The following is a 19,380-nucleotide window of genomic DNA, read 5'->3' on the forward strand; positions in this document are numbered from 1 at the left end:
GGCAAGTCACCTTCTTTTAGGGGGAAGCCCAGGGAGGTCTTATAGTGCAGATCACCACATCTTTTAGGGAAGATCCAGAGAGTTCAAGACAACTATCTTATCAATGATGCTGACCAAAATTACTGACTGACTACATTTCTGGGAGAGGTTGGGACTGTAATTAGGTTTAGGTATGAAGCTCTGGATTTATGACTTGGCCTAGCAGAAGTGTCCCCGTATTGGGCCTGTATGTTTCTTTTTAACAGTGCACACAAACCTCCACATTTGGTGACCAGAACTGTCAGAAATGAAGTATTTAGGTTGATTGTGGAAGGAGACTCACAGGGAAGAGACACACAGTAGAAAAAACTGGGTTTTCCCTACACAGGTGGAAAGCTAAGGTCCTTCCTGTTTATGATGCCACATAAACAGCACTCCAGGGAGAAACTGGGGCCCTTTCATTCCCACCATGCTCTCTCTGTGAGGCAAGACCAAGGCCTTCTTGTTCCACTTAAGTCAATGCAAAGGCAACTCCCAGGCCAAAGGCCTGCCTTGACCAGCCACAAGTTACAAATCCAAACGGAACAGGAAGTGCTGTTGAATGAGGCAGCCCAAGAAGCCATCCACAGGTGTGACAGGGGTGCGCAAGGGACTGTGTGGGAAAGAACGGACTTGGGCAAAGCCCAATGCACCATCTCCCTCACCTTTACCTTTCTGGGCTTCACTTTGCTATCCTGTTAACAAAGATAATAAAGCCTACCTTCCAAATTCGTTATAAGGGGGGAAGGCCTGCTTGTCTTCAGGGTTAGCAGTTGGGAGACAGACTCAAGGGTGAGGAGTTTATTTGGAGATAAAGCTTTACTGGTTTTCTAAGGCTGCCAACACAATTTCCGATAGACTGAGTGGTTTATGAGCAGAAACGTATTATTGTCTCATGGTTCTGGAGTCCAGAAAGTCCAAATTCAAGGTCGGTGGTCGGCCAATGTGCCCCAGGCCTCTCTCTTTGCCTCATCCTTGGCTGCCTTCTCCCTGTCTTCACGTCTCTTCTCTCTGTTTATGTCCCTGTCCCAATTTCCTCCTCTTCCGGGATTAGGGCCCATACTTGGGATTTCATTTCAATTTGTGAAAGGCTGCAAAATATGCTACCCCAAAAGATGTGGCCTAAGTATTATTTTGAGCTGATTATTTTTCAGGCACAGGAGAAGCTCTGAAAGCACCCAAGTTAACTCTTTTGTAAGGGAAATCTACATTTATAAAGGAAATTTACATTAGAAAGGGGGCCTGTACCCAAAAGAGAGCTTTTGCCAGAGACCACCTTTGCAGTCTTACCTACAGGGCAGGGCGGTTCTTCTCACCTTCCTGCAAATCGCCTTCTTCCCTCTTTGAAGTCCCAGACCTCCTTTCCTTCCCTTAACTCAAATCTTCTGACCCCCCTTTAGGAGCCCATATCCTTAGAGGCCCTTGTGTGTAGGTTTTTACATCATTTTTTTTCTGTTACTCTTTTACTATAGGGTGGTCGTAGTTAAGAACTCAGAAGGTAGAACATTATTTTTCCTTCGCACAGTTTACTACTCCTTTAGAGACCCTACCTCCAAACTATTTAAAAAAAAATGCATCCAAGTAAACTAGAAGATCTAATTGGCTTTATTCAGAGATTCATGAATTGGGCAATATCCTGTCTAGCAAGAAGAAAGATGCTCCCTCAGGCTACAGAAATAGAGAGGTTTTTAAAGACAGGCCAAGGAGGTCAGAAACAGAAAAAAAGGATTATTTCAGTGGGGTCACCTTCATGTGGAGACAAAAGTCTTATTATCTGGATTACCTAATCTTCCTTCCAGGGTATGGAGAGAGCAAATGTGACGCCATCATCTCCATATGGCTAGAAAATTCCTGACTGAATACATGTCTTAGGGAGATTGAAATTGCAATTATGTTACATACTAAACACTGGTTGGTGACTTGACCTAGCATAGGACCCCCCCACCCTTCTTTGCGATATCACCTACCCTGGACCCAGGTCTGCCCAGGACCCAGCTGGCATCTCAGAACCTTCTCCAGGCGCTGCTACCTCCTTTGTAAGGGCCTTGGGTGGAGGCTCTCCCCTAGCAGGGGGCCACATGCTCTTCCTGCACTTAAACATCCCCGTAGGAGGGTTCTCTAATGAAGATTCTTAGGGCACACCTCCAGGAATACTGATGTAGCATTTTTATCCAACTGCTCTGGTGGGGACCTAACTGGGACCCACATTTAGAGGAAGCCACATGTAGAGAAACGCCTTCCCTGTGGCCACGTGACAGTGGCCTTGCTTGCTTTTGGGTGAAATTGGCGACCTGAACTCTTTAGTGCCCCTCAGCACCCCCAACCCCCGCCACACACACACATGCATGCACACTGCCAGCTGGGTCAGTACAGCTACAGATATTCTCTCCTCCTTTAAAGGGACTTCCACTGACAGGTGATGAGACTTTCTCCATCACATGGTTAATTGTACCACCAATGTTCATTATCAAAGTCTTATCTCAAGTATCTCTTAACTCTGAAACTCAATGCATCACTCTGAGTCCAATCAGGAAACAGAAGCCTGATGGTAAGAGAATCACCTGTGCAAGATGAGGAGTTTAATGGATAGAATCCTTAAGCTGTGACATAAGAGAATACATGAGTATGTCACAAGAACCCTAAGGGTACCCCACAGGATGCCAAGGAAGGACGCATCTCCCCAAGCCTGGGGTTCAGACCTTACTGGAGAAGGTGTGGTTGCAGACAACTGGGTTTGCCTGGGTGCTGGGGCCAGAGCCGGTTCACAGACAAAGGGCCACTGAGAGGCAGCCCTCCTGGATGCAGGCTGATGGTGGGTACAGTGGGGTCCCGGTGCCTGGAGCTCACTCACCAGCAAGGTGATGCCAGGCCTGGGTGTGGGTCTGCACTGGAGGGTGGCTGGAAGGTGGCCAAGGGGCCAGGCTGTGCAGTGAGGTTGCCAAGGGGTGTGTGTGCTCTGGATGCAGGCTTGGGGCACAGAACCACCAGACATCCCCCCACAGCCACATCCTCACTAGTGAATCATACTGTGGCAACCAGAGAAAAGCAAATGGCAAATGCAGTGATAGGAACTGGACCCTCCAGCAACCTCTACTGACAAAGCTCAACCTCACGTTCAGTGTAAAGGGGAAACACTCACTGTGGCCAGTCAGGGACTACATAGTGAATTTGGAGATAAGAAGAAATGTGTTTGTAATTGGCACAGTCAAAAAAATGTCAGGGGAACCCAGGACACGGCACCACAGGAGCTAACCAACTCTACAGTGTCGGCTCCACCACACAAATCAATAATATTGGGAAAGTCAGGGGTGGAAGTAGATGGCGCTTCAAAGCAGACACTGATTAAAATGGGTTCTTCAGCAGCTGTGACAAGATAGGAGCTTAGGTCCTGTGCTCAGAACTATAAAGAAAGAAAGGAAAACATAATTTTTTGTCTCTGGTGGAGATTATCATATCTCTCCCTGAAAGGAAAGGAGCGACACATAGCAGCAATTCACCGGAGAGTTCTGCTTTATTAGGGAAAGGTGCTGGGTTATATAGGAAGGGGCATGAATTGATTGAGGTGTCATTTCTACGGGGCTGGTGGCTGTTGGCTAGGTGCTGGGATTGGGAGGGGGGCGAGAGGTGATTGGGCTTCAGGTGGCGCCGGCGGGAACTGAGGACCCTGAAGAGAAGCCAGAAGTTTGCCATCTTACTGGTGGGGACCCTTCATTCCCCCCTTTCTCCTCTATGGGTTTGTGGACGTTGTTTTCTCTCTGACTGCTTCCTGCTGAACAGGGGCGGAGAAGGGAGTGAGGGCTTGAGGATTGGGAGGAAAGGGTTGATAGGACTCCCCGCAGTAAGGATGAGTAGATGTGGACTTCTTCAGGTTTGGAAATCAATGAAGGTTCCCTGTAACCATAGGTTGAGGACCTGTTGATTCCAATGGTGCCAAGAGGATATGGGTGTCAGGAGCCAGGCGTCTGCGGCCATTGTTTCCAGAAACAGTTTCCAGTGGAAAGAGGGGTCCATCTCGCGTGTGGTGAGGAGGTCACATGAGGATGAGGGATCTTCTGTGGCCAGAAGCTGGTAGTTCCTGAGTAAAAGCTGGTTGAAAGCTTGATTAGAGATTTTTCCGACTTGGGATTTGATGAACTTTATTATACAGGGTAAGAAGAGACAGGCGAGAAGAATGATTATTATGGGGCCTGCAATGGGCCAGAGCTAGGTGAAGGGGTTTGTTAGTATTGAAGAAAATGGGTTGGAATTGGAAGCAGAGTGGAGACTGGAGGCAAGGTCGGTGAGTTTGGTGATGTCAGTTTCTACAATGCCGGATTCGTTGATGTAATAGCAGCACTCTTCCCGGAGGAAGACGCAGGTGCCGCCCTTCTCGGCTGTAAGCAGATCTAGGGCCCGCCGGTTTTGAAGGCTGACCTTAGCTAGCGAAGTGACCTGTCTTTGGAGAGAGGCTAGAGAATCGGCAGTGGATGTCAGGGCTCCCTCAAGTTTGGCATTGAGATCTCTAACTGCCTATAGAGAGTGACCCAAGGCTCCTCCCAAAAACCCTGCCCCAATGGCTGAGGTGGTTACAGACATACCGACCATGATGGGAAGGAAAACAGCCCTTTTTGTGCACAAGGGCAAGGGAGGTTGGAGCTCAAGAAATTCTGCCATGCTGTAAAGTGTAAACCGTGGGATTAGGGTGACGAGAATGCAGGGTGTATCGGAGTTGAGAGGCACTGAGTTGAAAAGACTGCCATTACACTAAAAGAAGTGCTCTGGTTGCGTAGAAGTCTTAGAGCTGGAGGTAGGGGTGTAGATAGAGAGGCAGTGAAGTGTGCTGGAGGGGGGTGGAGTTGGGCCTACACAGTGGTGGATGGTGTAAACTGTGGGATTAGGGTGACGAGAATGCAGGGTGTATCGGAGTTGAGAGGCACTGAGTTGAAAAGACTGCCATTACACTAAAAGAAGTGTCCCGGTTGCATAAAAGTCTTAGAGCCGGAGGTAGGGGTGTAGATAGAGAGGCAGTGAAGTGCGCTGGAGGGGGGTGGAGTTGGGCTTACACAGTGGTGGATGGTGAGATTATCTGCGTATTCTGGTTCCCATAGGGGTATGTCTGCCAGGGGGCAGAGGGGTTGTCTTTCTGCATGGAAGGAGTAGTTGGAAATATTAAGGGGCACGGCAGCCAGCAGTGGGTGCTGTAGTGATGCACACAAGAAACAATTGGCGGTGTTGAGGGTGTGGTTGAGAAAGATGGTGGTGTCCTGAATGAGCTGTAACGAAGAATAGGAAAAATGAGAAGAGGGGCGGGGATAAGAAGATGAGGAGGCGCCGTCAAGAGTTTGGATAATGACTTTTTCGGAATGTCTGATATCTGATGCAACTTGAGAGATCTGGGAATGAGAGGGAACATACTTTCGAGGGATATGAAGGGTACTGTGGGGGGTCGAGGACCCCCCATAGTAAACTGAGGCTGTGACTCTGGCAGCTCATCGAGAGTCCCAGGGATCTGGGATTGATAAGGAGAATGAGCCATTGGGATATTTCATGAAACGGTTGAAGGAGTAATACTGTGGGTACTGGAAGTTACCCATGTAGTGAATGGTGCAAGACCAGTAGGGACATCTCCTGTAGGTGTCTGGCCATCGCCTGCAATAGGCTTGTTTTTGGTCATAGAGGAAGCAGAGGTAGGGAGAATAAGGGTAGCTGCTAGTGAACACTTCAGTGGAGGGAGGAAAGTGGAGGTATAAAGGCTCAGAGCAGCTTTTCAGAGGGCAGTCTGGTGTGGCAATGAGGGCAGTAACTTTTGTTTGATGCTGTGTGTAAGTCTGTCTGACTTTGAATCGCCATACAAAGGAGGCTGGGGTGGTGGGGAAGACAATAGGAATGAGGAAAAAAGCGAGAGCGCAGTAAAGGAGGAAAAAGTCATGATTCGGGTATGGATGGCAAAGGGGGTGAACGGGATTTTGGAGGAAAGAGGACAGTAAGGTCAGGAGTCTGGAGGGAGGGAGAGTCTGTAAACTTTTGTAGGTTAAGAGATCTTTTAGGTGATGTGGGGACAGAATGGTAAGGGGTGCCCTGAATGTCAGTTTATGAGCTTCTTTCTGCAAGAGCTGTCTAGCGGCTAATGCTCGTAGGCAGGGGGCTTATCACCGAACTGTGGGGTCTAATTGCTTGGAGAGATAAGCTACTGGGGCAAAGGATGGGCCATAGTATTGGCCTAGGACTCTTAGAGCTTGACTGGACCTCTCATGAATGTATAATGAGAAGGGCTTCGACAAATCAGGAAGATGGAGAGCTGGGGCTTCTACAAGGGCTTGACAGAGCTTAATGAAGGAGTGTCGGGGTGAGGAGGTAATGGTTTTTTAGGGGGGGGCTCTTGCTGAGGTCGTATAGGGGTCTTGCCAACAGGGAGCAGGGAGAAGTTAGGGATTTACGCTCTAAAATATCTAGCCAGGCTTAGAAAGGAAAGGATTTCTGTCTTGGTTTTGGGAACGGGCAGGTCAGAGAGGAGCCATTTTCTGTCTAAGGTAATGGACTTTCTTTGTTGAGATAGAAGGAATCTGAGGTAAGTGACAGGAGGGAAAGAGATTTGAGCTTTGACAGGGGATACTCGGTAACTTCTGGAAGCTAGAAGGTTAAGTAGGGAGGCAGTGTCAAGTTGAGACTGTTCTCACGAGAGACTGCAGAGTAGAAGATTGTCCATGTATTATAATAAGGTGGACTTGGAGTGATTATGATGAAACTGTTTGAGGTCCTGAGCTAGGACCTGTCTAAAAATATGGGGACTATTTCGGAAGCTTTGTGGCAAAACTGTCCAAGTGAGTTGTTCAGAATGTCTTGTGTATGGGGCCGTCCAGGTGAAGATGAAAAAATCTTGGGAGCAGGGGCTTAGAGGGATAGAAAAATGGGTCCTTGAGATCTAGGACTGAGAAGTGGGAAGCTGAGGCAGGGATCTGCGATAAAAGGCTGTATGGATTTGGAACTAAGGGATGGATAGGGACAACGGCCATGTTGATGAGGTGAAGGTCTTGGACAAGGCGGAAAGATCCGTTGGTTTTTTAACAGCTAATATGGGGGTATTAAATGGGGAGTGAGTGGGTCTGAGGTAATTTATGTTTAAGAGATCTTGAATGATGGGTTGGAGGCCTATGAGGGCTGAAGTGGTTAGGGGGTATTGGGCCTGACAGATATACTGAGAGGGGTCACATAATTTGATAGAGGCAGGGGGACATAGGGCCACGGAGGGGCTTGTAATGTCCCAAACTTTGGGATTTACAGGGTGTATGAGGGCGGAACCGGAGCTTTCATTGGGTAGAGGGGGGTTGTCGCCTATGAGGGCCATCAGAAAGGGAGTACTGGGGGCTGTGGAAGTGGATATAGTTATGGAAACGTGGAGGAGGGAAAGGTTGTCTCGTCCTAGTAAAGGGATGGGACACTGGGGCATAACTAGGAAGGAGTGGGAGAAAGGTATGGGATTGTCTTGGATTGTGCATAAAGGGGGGGGGTTTAATGGGAAAATCTGTTTACCTCTTACCCTGACTATAGGAGTAATGGCAGGCATGGTAGGGCCCCGGTATTCTCCCAAGACTGAGAAGGTGGCTCTTGTGTCTAGGAGGAAGGAGATGGGGCGACCGTCTACTGTTAAAGTAACCCTGGGCTCCTGTTGATGGAAATGGTCGGGCGAGAAGCCCCCGGGCCCCATCAATCTTCTTCTGCCAGCCCCACTATGGCGGGCTTAGGATGGGGGTTGTTTGTCCAGCCTCCCCTTCGGGTGGTTGGGCAATCAGACCCCCAGTGGCCCTTTTTGTGGCATCTGGGGCATGGGGTGGTAGGAGATCTGGGGGAGGGGCACGCCCTTGACCAATGTCCCTCTTTTCCACACTTGAAACAAGCTCCTGGTGGGGGGGGCTTGTTTGTAGAGGGGCGCCCAGGTTGTGGCTTTATCAGCTGGGCTAACATTTGGAAATTGGCTTGATCAGCTTTTTGTTTATGGCGTTCTTTCTCCTCTTCCCGCTTATGGAAGACTTTAAAGGCCACTGTTAGGATCTCAGTCTGTGGGGTAGCGGGGCCCTGTTCTAACTTTTTGAGTTTAGCTTTAATGTCGGGGTAGCCTTGAGCTAGGAAGTATGTCATAAGGACATGTCTTCCTTCAGGTGTTTCTGGGTCCAGGCTGGTATACTGTAATAGGGCTTGAGTGAGTCTGTCTAAGAACTCAGAGGGGGTTTCGTCTCTCTTTTGAATTATGTCTTGGAGTTTTTGAAAATTGACTACTTTATGAGCTGCCTTTTTTAGACATGCTATTAAGCAGGAGGCAAAAATATCTCGAGAGTGGAGACCCACGGCGGTGTTATAATCCCAGTGTGGGTCTTATTCGGGGACAGCAGTGGGACTAGGGGGACAGGTGGGGTCAGTCCTGTGGGTTTCAGTAGCCTGTGTTTGGGCGAAGTCTCAAACTCGTCTACGCTCTTCAGGGAGGAGAGTATTGGCCAGGAGCATGAAAATGTCATGATGTGTGAGGCTGTAAGACTGGAGGGTCCATTGAAACTCCCTGATGTATGTCATGGGATCAGTGGAAAAGGAACTTAGGCGTTTCTCTAGTTGGGCTAAATCTCTTAAGGAGAAAGGGATGTGAATGCGCACGCTGCCTTCGGATCCTGCTACCTCCCGGAGAGGGGCAATAATTTTGGGAGGCTCTTGGGACTGAGTCTGAGGGGGACTGAAGGGTTCTGGCTCAGTCTGTGGGGGAGTGACGCGGTCTAGCCGCGCCTAGTCGAGCAGGTCCTGAAGTGCAGAAGGGGGGCAAAGAAAATAAAGAAAGATAGAATCGGACCCACATGTCGCCAGCTAGCAGCTCAGCTGCTTACTTCTGCCGCTCTAGTTGGGCTTGAACTCATGACTCTGAATTAAGAGTCCCATGCTCTACTAACTGAGCTGCAGCAGGGCTCTAGTTAATTGCTTATGGAATGCGTAAACAGAATGTTCTTTGTTCTCTATTCCTGCCACATCTGCAAGTGGGGGAAGGGCATATTTAGAAGCAGGGGTGGTGTTTCTACACATCTTTAAGGTCTCCCTATTTTCAGAGTGAGGAGTCTTGGCAAGATATGTTTTTGTGGACAGATAACTTCTAAGGACTGCACATGTTTTTGTGGACAGATAACTTATAAGGACTGCACCAGTTTTTGTTTAGCTTGTGCTTTCCCATGCTGCGTTCAGACATGGGGGAAGGTGCTTTCCCATTCTTCCTACAAACATGTGAGAAGACAAAGGCGGTCCCTAACAGGGGAGAAACAGGTGATGAGGGCAAAGACGGAGGAGGCTCTTGGGACCTAGTTAAAGAGGAGCTGAAAAGTTCAGGCTTAATCTGCAGGGAATGAAGGTGGAGGAGGTGAGATGGGGGAGGAGATGGTTGGGGAGGAAAGGAGAAGGGCTGTTGTAGGAGAAGAAGGGGAAGGGAGTGAACGGGAGGCTTCTGCGGGGGCAGCAGCTTGCAGGCTAGGAGAACTTGGGAGGGGGCGGGGAGAGGAGGAGGCGGAAAGCTTTGATATAGGGAATCTCCTTCCATTTTTTCAGGCGCTGGCAGTAGTTAAAAAGATCGCGAGTGATGTTAGGATTAAGAGTTCCCCCTGCGGGCCATTGGTTGTTATTGTCTAGGGGGTATGTCGGCCAATCTTGGGAGCAATATTTATGGAGAAGTTTTGGTTTTATATCAGGCGTCAGGGAGGGGGTAGCCAGATGCTTAAGCAGGCATTCAAGAGGTGAACTTTCAGGGAGGGATGAGGAGGCTCCTATGGCTAAAGGACAGAGAAGGAGACAAACAGGGGAAGACGAACGGAGATCCTCGGACTGGAGGCAGACGGCAAGGAGACAAAGGGTGTCCCCGATGATCCTTGGTGGTCTGCGGAAACTCATATACAAGTCGAAATTTCTTGGGAAGTGTGGGTCGTCACCCAGACTTCCCTAAGAAGGCAGAGTGCCGGAGTCACGAGGTACCTAGCGCTAGGCGTTTTTGGCAGACAGAACAGATTTCGGAGGACGGAACAGAAGGAGGAGGGGGCGGGGAAAGGGAGCGTTCTCATCCGCAAAAGAGTCACCTTGTTTACGGCTGTTGGAGGGGGGTCCTGAGATTCTGCCGCAGCCATGAAGGCCTGAGGCAGGGATTTATGGCTGTCGGACGAGGGGCCTGAGGGTCCGCTGCAGCCATGAAGGCCTGAGGCGGGGAGAGTTCCCTCCTCATCCCCGAGTGTCAGGGCCTTGCTGGACAATCACGGTCAATGGCACTGCGATAGCTCGGGGAAGAGTGGCCCACCCCGGGGAAATTTTGCTTAAAATCTTTCAGCACTGATGGAAGGGACGGTGAATGCGTTTATGACTGTCGGAGGAGGGGCGTGAGCGTCCGCCGCAGCTGTAAAGGCTTGAGGCGGGGATTTATGGCTTTTGGAGGAGGGGCCTGAGGGTCCGCCGCAGCCAAGGCCTGAGGCGGGGAGAGTTCCCTCCTCATCCCCGAGCGTCAGGGCCTTGCCGGAGGATCACGGTCAATGGCACTGTGATAGCTCGGGGAAGAGTGGCCCACTCCGGGGGGAAAACTTACCTAAAGGCCAGAGAGGAGTGGTGAGTGTGATGAGCCAGCGCCGGAAAAAGAGGACGAGGGCAAGCTGCTGCTGGTGTCGGGGGGGGAGAAGACGGGGCCCAGTTGGGGTGTCCCGTCTCTCGGGTTTCGGCACCAATGAAAGGAAAGGAGCGACACATAGCAGCAATTCACCGGGGAGTTCCGCTTTATTAGGGAAAGGTGCTGGGTTATATAGGAAGGGGCATGAATTGATTGAGGTGTCACTTCTACGGGGCTGGTGGCTGTTGGCTAGGTGCTGGGATTGGGAGGGGGGCGAGAGGTGATTGGGCTTCAGGTGGCGCCGGCGGGAACTGAGGACCCCGAAGAGAAGCCGGAAGTTTGCCATCTTACTGGTGGGGACCCTTCACTCCCCATGCTCCTTTTCTGTCTGTCTGTCTGTCTCTCTCTCTCTCCTTGTCTCATGCACACTCATATACATACAACACAGGTAGGGCCTAGGGAGTAGACCTGGGCTTAGAATTAGGAAATCTGCTGCTTTCTCAAGGGAATCAACAGCCAGTCCAGGAGGCTGTAAGTCACACTGCTCTTCCTTTTAAAAGGCAGGACACATTTCAAATGTCAGGTGGTGGACCCCATGGTCAGACATACCTGTTAGGCAGCCTTTAGTTTCAAGTGGCAGAATATTTAAGCAAGAATGGCTTGACCACCAGAAGTCTGAAGGCAGGCTGCCACAGGACTGATGCTGTAACTCAACCACGTCAGGGCTCTGGGTCAACAGCTCTGATACTGTCTTGCCTTTCTCCGCACAGTCGCAAAGTGGCTGCAGGAACTCAAAACATCAGACCTTCACAGAATGTTTCTCCAACTTGACAGAATAGGAACAAAGAGTACCTTCTTCTGTGTGCTGTTCTTTTTCTTTAGGAGGGAAGATTTTGCCCACAAAACCCCAGCTGACATCCCATGACGTCTCATTAGCCAGGACTGGGAGGTCACACACTTACCTATCTCTACACCGGTGACTGGAAAAGTGACCGGACAAGTGACCGGCATTGTCATGACCAGTGACACTAATCATGATTCACATCTGAACACAGGCACGTTTACTCCAGACAACAATGGAGATCTATTAGGCAGAAGGAAAGGGATTGACTGATGGGAGGCAGCCGACAAAGCCCAACTTCTTCTCACTAGGTCACTAACATGTTAAAAGAGCAATTATGTGTGGAAAGTAAACATCACATTTTAAAAGCAAAGTTCTTAAATGGAGGGAAATACTACTTGTCGGTTCTTCTTCATATCACATTTGCTGTGGCTGGAAAGTCCCAGGTTAACCTTAAATTAGAAACCTTAAATTAGAAAAGAAGCTTCCTTTTGGAATCCAGATAGGAACCTGTAACAAGTTAGAGAGAGTTGCTCATAGAAGGGGTAGGAAGTGGATGCTTTAGCCAGTTTTTAAAAAATAGTCCATAATCCTCCAAAAAATTCCAAGAATTGTCCCCAGAGGCAATGTGAAAGGCAGGAGAAACCCAAATAGATAAGCTCCTGAGGCGTTCCCCTGGGCTTCCCTAGAGCGCCCCCTCTGTGGGCTTCCTGAATTCCTCTGCGCCAGGATTCCCTGGCACCGGCCTGGCTGGCTGGAAAAGAAAAGCTCAGGAGGCCGAGGTCCTTGCTTCCCTCTGCTTGAATGGTGGCTTAGCAAATGTGTTCACCTTCTGGAGGAGATGCGGTAGGCTTGGCCTCGCCTGTCCCCCCATGTGAGTCAGTCCCCTGCCCCTGTCCCTGAAAGAATGCATCCACTCTCCTGGTTTCCTCCTCATTAGCATTGGTCATTAGCATTTTCCCTTCAGTTCTGAAATACTGCTCTCCTCTCAAGCCCCAGGCCCCCTGCCCCACCTCCCCCACCCCCTCAGCATGGGCGATGACTTTGGTGTCCCTTTTACCCAGCAGGATGTTGGCTCTGGCCCTTCGTGTTGTCCTGCTCTGACACGTCATGGGACCTGATAGCCCTCGCTGCTGTCTGTCTATTTACATGGGGACCCAGGGCCCTGCTCATAATTAGGAACCCTGTGGCCGACATATACAAGATGCTGGCTGGCAGAGGCAAAGCAATTTAGGAAAAAAGCAAGGATTTTTGAAGTTAAGCAGATCTGGGCTCCAAGTCCCAGTTCTACCTCTCACTAAGTATGGGTATGGTAGGTGATAGCTGAAATGCTTTGCTATGCCTCCCATTGAGACATGGAATCCAATTCCCCTCCCCTTAAATTTAGGCCGCTTCAGTGATTTACTTGATCAGTGGAATATAGCAGCTGTGACAATCTGGGACTTCTGAGGCCAGATCTTAAAAAGTCTTCCAGACTTTTGTGACCTCTGCCCTAGGTTGCCCAGGTGCCGTGCAAGAAGTCCACTCCCCCCACCAAGGCCACCACGCTGTGAGGGAGCCCAAGCCAGCAGTGCAGAGACAGAAAGAGCATAAGGCCTCTTCTAGAAGGAAGGAGTCATGTCAGGCCAGCCCAGGTACCTGTGAGTGAGAAGGTTAACCTGGGACTTTCCAGCCACAGCAAATGTGATATGAAGAAGAACCGAGGAGTTGAACAGAGTGGAACCAGGCCTCCGGACAAGTTGCTCAGCCGCCTCCAGTCACTGGAGCAAACTAGCTGAGGACTCACCACTGTGGGGCTGAGAGTCACCCGGCACCCCATGCTGTCTGAATTCCTGACCCACAGGCTCCTGAACAGAGCAGAACAGGTGTTGGTTTATTCAGCTAAGTTTTGAGCATAGATTTTGCTGCAATAGATAGTCCCAAACAAGATGCCCTAGGCAAGTCCTCAGCCTGTCTGAGCCTCCCTTTCCTCACCTATAAAATGAGTCCAAGTACAGCACCTCTTCTGTCTGAATTACCTGTTTAACATGGATTAAATAAAATAATGGTCCTCAGGGAGTAGCCCAGTGCTTAGTCTTGGGTAGGCAATGATTTAACACTGGTAGAAGGTAAAAATATATTCTAGGCAGCTGCGTGTTAAACTCTTAATTAGGAGGCTATTAATCATGCCTGACAATGCCTCTTCTATCACTGGGAGCTGAGATAAAACGAGAGAGTCATTCACAAGTGTCCCTTAGGGGCCAAGCAAACCCACAGAACCAGTCCCAGTTTATGCTTCCCAGGAAGACGCCTCAGCATATAAAAGCCATTTACGCTGAACTAGAAAATGAGAGCAAATGTGTGTGATTAGGGCTGCGGCCCTGATTCTGGAGATACAGGTGGGATGGAGGGTGAGAACACGCAGGAAGTGTCATCATCCATGGCTTTAGACCCCATACTATTGCTTATTGTGATGGTTAATTTTATATGTCCACTTGGCTGGGCTATGGTGCCCAAGTATTTGGTCAAACATTATTCTGGATGTTTCTGTGAGGGTGTTTGTTGGGAAAGATTAATATTTAAATCAGTGGACTTGGAGTAAATCAGATTAGGGAAAATGTTAATGAGAGTGGGCCTCATCCAGTCAGTTGAAGGCCTGAATAAAATAAAGATTGACCTCCCCTGTGTAAGAAGGAAATTTTCCAGTAGACATCCTTGGGGCTTGAACTGTAATACTGGCCCTTCTGTGGGGCTCCTCCAGCCTGCTGGCCCACCCTCCAGATTTCAGACTTCTCAGCCTCCATAATCATGTGAGCCAATTCCTTAAAATCTCTTTCTCTTTCTCTGATAAAAGAGGCATTATCAGCCATGATTAACAACCTAATTAAGAGCTTAACATGAGGCTGCCTAGAACATATTCTATCTTATATCAATGTTAAATCATTGCCTACTCGTAAAATATCTGAGAGAGAGATACATGTATACATCCGATTGGTTCTGTTTCTCCGGAGAACCCTGACTAATGCAGTTATCAATCTGTGATTGCCAAGTGGGGCTTGTCTCATTCTGGGGGAACTCTCTGAACTCATGAATATCTCCTTGATTTCAAGTTAGCTGTCAAACCACAGAATTCAAGAGGTCTTTAGAGATCTTGAGCCTTGAGCCCAACCTTGCAATTGTCTCATAATTTGGTAGGAAAATTATGGGTAACTATCATTTCTTTTTAATAGGATTATAAGCTTGTTGCATCATAAATTGAGCAAGATTTGTTTTGGGGCAATTCACTCATTCATTCCACAAAGAGTAAAAGTACCTGCTATGTGCCATAGACAGTATGACAGACAGCGGAAATACGAAGGTAATGTAGCAAGCATCTACCCTCTTGGGATTTCCATTAGAGGAAACGGGCTGGGTGCAAAGACAAGCAGGAGGATTATAATAACCCCCTGAATAGCTGTGCCCAGCCAGGAATGAGAGAGCCCATGCCATTTCAGGGGGGCTTTCTGGTAGGCCACTGTAGGGCTTCCAGGTTATTTTTATTTTTAATTTTATTTGTATTACTTCATTTACTTAAATTTTTTGCTTTTGATATATATTCCTCATATGTGCAGATGGCTAAAGCTAGAAGGGCCAGGGGCTAGGGTTTGTGGACACCCACTGACAGACTCCCCCTGCCCGGGCACTGACAGGCTAACACAGTGGAGTAGGCCCCTCAGATGACATTCAGCAGGGGTAAGCCCCGCCCATAAGAAATGCCACCTCAGCCGAAAGATCAGACAAGTGGCTTAATAACCCCGGGGCACAACCATCTGCAGGACAGTCAAAAATAAGCTTCATAGCAGAACGTAGCTCCCAACATTTGTCATGATGTTGCGGTTCATTAATAAAGACACATTCTCACTGGGGCTTCGTGTCCTGTGGCACCGTGCTGCCCTCTGGGTTTCCTTTTACCTCCCTGATGATGAGAGGGAAGCTCTTCTTTTTGCCTTTGTTGTTTTTCTCCAAAGTTCTGGCCCGGCCTGCCTCCCCTTCCTCTCTTCCATCCACACCCAACATGGCTTCAGCTGTGGCCCGGCTGCTGGGGACTCCCACCCACCCCTGACCTCTAGCTCTCTGCTACACCTGGTTGGTCCCACGGGCAGATCAAAATCAACAGCTCCACAAGTGGACAAGAATTGAATACTAGCCAGTTGTACTTAGACTAGAGATATCAGGTGATCTCACCACAGAAGAGAAAAAATAATGGCAACTATGTGAGGAGATGGATATTTTCATTAGCTTTACTGTGGTAATAATTTCACTATGTATATCAAATCATCTTGTATATTTGAAATATACACAATGTTTATTTTTAAATTTAAAAAAAATCGACAAGTTCAGAATTAAACTTCTGGTCTTAGCTTGAAACCTGTTCCGTCTTCTGCCTGGTTAACTCATTTCAGCAGCTACACCGTCTCCGGCCCCAGCACAGAAAATGAGCATTTGTCCTTGTCGTCACCTTGCCCCGTACCTCCCACAAGCAGTCAGTTATTCACCAGGCGATAATTCCCCCCCTGCAGCCCATTCCCTCCTGACTGTTTCCACCACAGCAGTGCAGAAGCTGCCTCTCGGCATCGGCCACCAAGACCACGGGGACAAAATCCTGGAGGCTCTACCTGACTCAGGTATAACTTCTCTCTAACCCCACCTCCCCTTTTGCAGAAGAGAATGATCAGAAAACACAAGCCTGACCATTTCACTCTCTTGTGAAAATCCTTCATGTAAAGTTCATGATAACTTCCACATTTGGCATTGCCAACAATGTGCTCTGTGATTTGGCCCCTACTGTCTTTTCCAATTCTATCTCCCCCTCCCCAGTCCTCCATTCACACCCTTTGTTCTAGCCAAGCCAACCTATTGCAGTGTACCTGACAGTGACTTCTTTTTGGACTAAGTCTATGCCTTGGATAGCTTTATATTCACAATACCTCACTCAGCGCCTGAGAGCTCATAGGTGTGCAATACATTGTAGAGTGCCTGAATGGATGATGAATGAATGGATAATGTACAGACAACCCAAAGGCAAGAGTAGCCAATTCAATCTGGGGTGGTCAGAGAAAGACTTGCTAAGTACATAATGTGAGCCAGTACATAAGTACTGAGTGAGTCTGAAAGCATAGGTGGAAACAGTAGATTAGGCAGCATAAATAGCATATGGCAAGATTTGGAGAAAGCATAGTATATTCTAGGACATTTTGTGGTTTACTATGCAGGTGGAAATAGCAAGAACAGTGTAGGAAAAGTAGGCAGAAGGCAGGTACTATGAGCCCTTTTATGGTAGGTAAGGATTGTAATCTCAAATGCTCGTAGGGGTTGGACAAAAACAAAGACATGTGCAGAAGATAAAAGATTGGCGAGGGCTGCAGCCAACTTAGAGCTCCTGTCCCAATGAAAACTTCCAAAATTAATATCACAAATCAGTATTGACCTGGTGAAAACAAAAAAAAAAACAAAAGATGTCTAAAACAGGTCAGATTTTGTCTGTAGGCCAGTTTAGGAAATGCCAGAAGAATGTTAAGCAATGGAACCATATGACCAGTTGGGATTTAAGGAAGACCATCCGGGCAGAGATTTCTAGGATGAAGGTACAATAAGGTGGGTTTAAAGGTGGACAGAAACGGGTGAAAAGGGGGCATCTAGATAAGAGGTGAAGAGGTTTGAACCATGACAGTGCTGAGGGGTATGGAGAGAAGGGGCAGGTTCTATAGCTACATGGAAGTCACAATCAATGACAGTGGAAGATTAGATGACCCTCGTGGTGCAAAGACTAATTTGTGGTCTATTCTTTCAAGGAGTTGTGGTCTGTTTGTGTGCCTATGAAGACTAGCCATTTTTACAGTTCAACCTGAAGAAAACATGCTGGCTTGAAAGGCCCAGTCTGAAAAAAAAAAAATAGAAGTAAAAGAAAAAAAATCCTATCTTTTGATAAACTAAATCAGATTAGAGGGTCACCAACTCTTCCCTAGTTTCCAGCTTTCCTAGATTAATCACTTTTTGCCAGGTGAACATCTCTATGAAGCTACCCATTTATCAGCCTGGAGAAGCAACAGGTAGAATGGCGATCATGGCTGAGTGCACAGAGCAGAGAAAGGGGCTCCATCAGCTGGGTCCTCAAGTTAGCAATGATTACAGCCACAAGTTTTGGCTGCTTTTTATTAATCGAAGCCCATCTGCCTGTATACATCATTATTTAGTAGCTCTCTGTGAGACGTGGTTAGCTCATTTTGATTTCACAGAAGTTCTGCCAATAGCACTAAAACTCTTGCTGATAGAGCCCTTGCATTTCTTTAAGTCACTGAGTATTGACAAACCCTTGAGGCTGGGGTTCTAAGCCCAGTACCCATCTGGGAAGGACAGGTGCCAGGCTTATCTCCAGGAGGACACCCAACTTGTCATAGAAGAGCCCCAAATGGAGGCTACACTCATCAGCCATCTCAGGTGACCTTACTGTTCTGAGATACGGCTTAGTACCACACTCTCCTCATTATCTCCTCTTGGAATTAAAAATCAAGGGAGCTGCAGCGTATACTACTGGTGCCCATATATACACCTTCAGCGCTCACCATCTAGTATATGCCCAGGGAACTTGCTATGAGCACCTTCAGTCCTTTAAGGCAGAAGATTGTCCTGTGGGCTTTCTCTGTCCTCAGGAGCTTACCACCTGATCACTCTCAATCTTCCTCATACTAATAAAGTCTGTTTCAAGGGAAGAGAAATGTCCTGGCTCTAAAGAAGGATGGAAATGCCAGGGAATTCATGCCTGTCCCTGAAAGCAGCAGTCAACAATGATGGATGGAAGCTGGAGGATAAATATCCCAGCTCTCACCCCTGGGAGGGACAACTCTGCAGCGTGTTCTACAGTCTCCCAGGGAACCAGAGTAGGATGAATCCCCGTTGCCCACAGTGGCCATTTGCTTATTAAGCTAGCCTGTATTGGCTTGGCTACCTTTCCTCCACTGCTTTACTGTTCAGCGAGGACTTAGAGGTCCCACCCCAGGCAAATACCCTGTGCGTCCTGAGATCTCTTCCTAAATCAACAAATAACATCCAAATCCTTGTCTCAAGGTCATCTTCTAGGGGAGCCCAGATTAGGGCTATGAAGAATTTCTCATTGACTTGATATCATTCCCAGTTCTACAACTCGTACTTCCCAAATATCCCACAAATATTCCCTTCTCTACCAATACCCTGTTTCTGGGTTCAAAGCCTCATCTTTCCCCAGTACGACACAGCAAGAGCTCCTTAACACATCTCCCTTTCCTTTTCTACAGCCTCCTCCCCATTTATCTACTCCACTGTTACGGAGCCAAATCTGTAAACTTCAAATCTTGTCATTTCACTGGTTTAATCCTTCAAAGATTTCCCATTGACTACAGGAAGACTTTCAGACTCCATAACCTAACCTGTAAGACCTGCTTTGATTGGGCCATATTCTCCATATCCAGCCCATCATATTCCCATACACTACATGAGTCCTTTATTTTTCCCGTATTGATGATTCTTCATGACCCTCCTGGTCTTTACCCAGTAAGAGACAGCTGGGAACCTGCTGTCCTCTACATGGTTTTGAAAAGCTTTGTCTTTCTCCTAGTTGTCAAGTTGATTTTATGGAATGTTGAGCATTTCTTTGCTCTTCTGGTACTAAACGTAGGGGAGGATTCAGCTTCAAAACGTCCAGCTGAATGATGCAAGATGTTGAGGGTTTCCATGAATAATATTAGAAAGGACATAACAAGATGAGCATTGCCCAAAAGGGGGCAAAGTTCACAGCCAGCAAGACTGTCATGACTCCCCCAATAATGTCTAAGGAGGTCACAGTAGGAAAAACCTGACCTTGGGAGGGAGTTGTAAATTGTTTCAGTGGGTGATGATTATCTCCTCTGATTTCTTTAAAAATATGGTTGGAAAGATCTAT

General features: G+C 48.0%; 1 long non-coding RNA gene across 1 annotated transcript in view; it reads left to right on the top strand.

Annotated features, from left to right (window-relative positions):
- The first annotated feature begins 2,685 nt into the window (after positions 1–2,685).
- LOC140847245 (uncharacterized) overlaps positions 2,686–19,380 on the top strand; it is a 44,993-nt gene continuing 28,298 nt past the window's right edge. The window contains exon 1 of the long non-coding RNA XR_012127050.1: positions 2,686–2,830. This is a non-coding gene — a long non-coding RNA (uncharacterized lncRNA). The remainder of the gene's footprint in view (positions 2,831–19,380) is intronic.

Source organism: Manis javanica, chromosome 18, assembly GCF_040802235.1.
Source record: "Manis javanica isolate MJ-LG chromosome 18, MJ_LKY, whole genome shotgun sequence".
NCBI classification, from domain to species: Eukaryota; Metazoa; Chordata; class Mammalia; order Pholidota; family Manidae; genus Manis; species Manis javanica.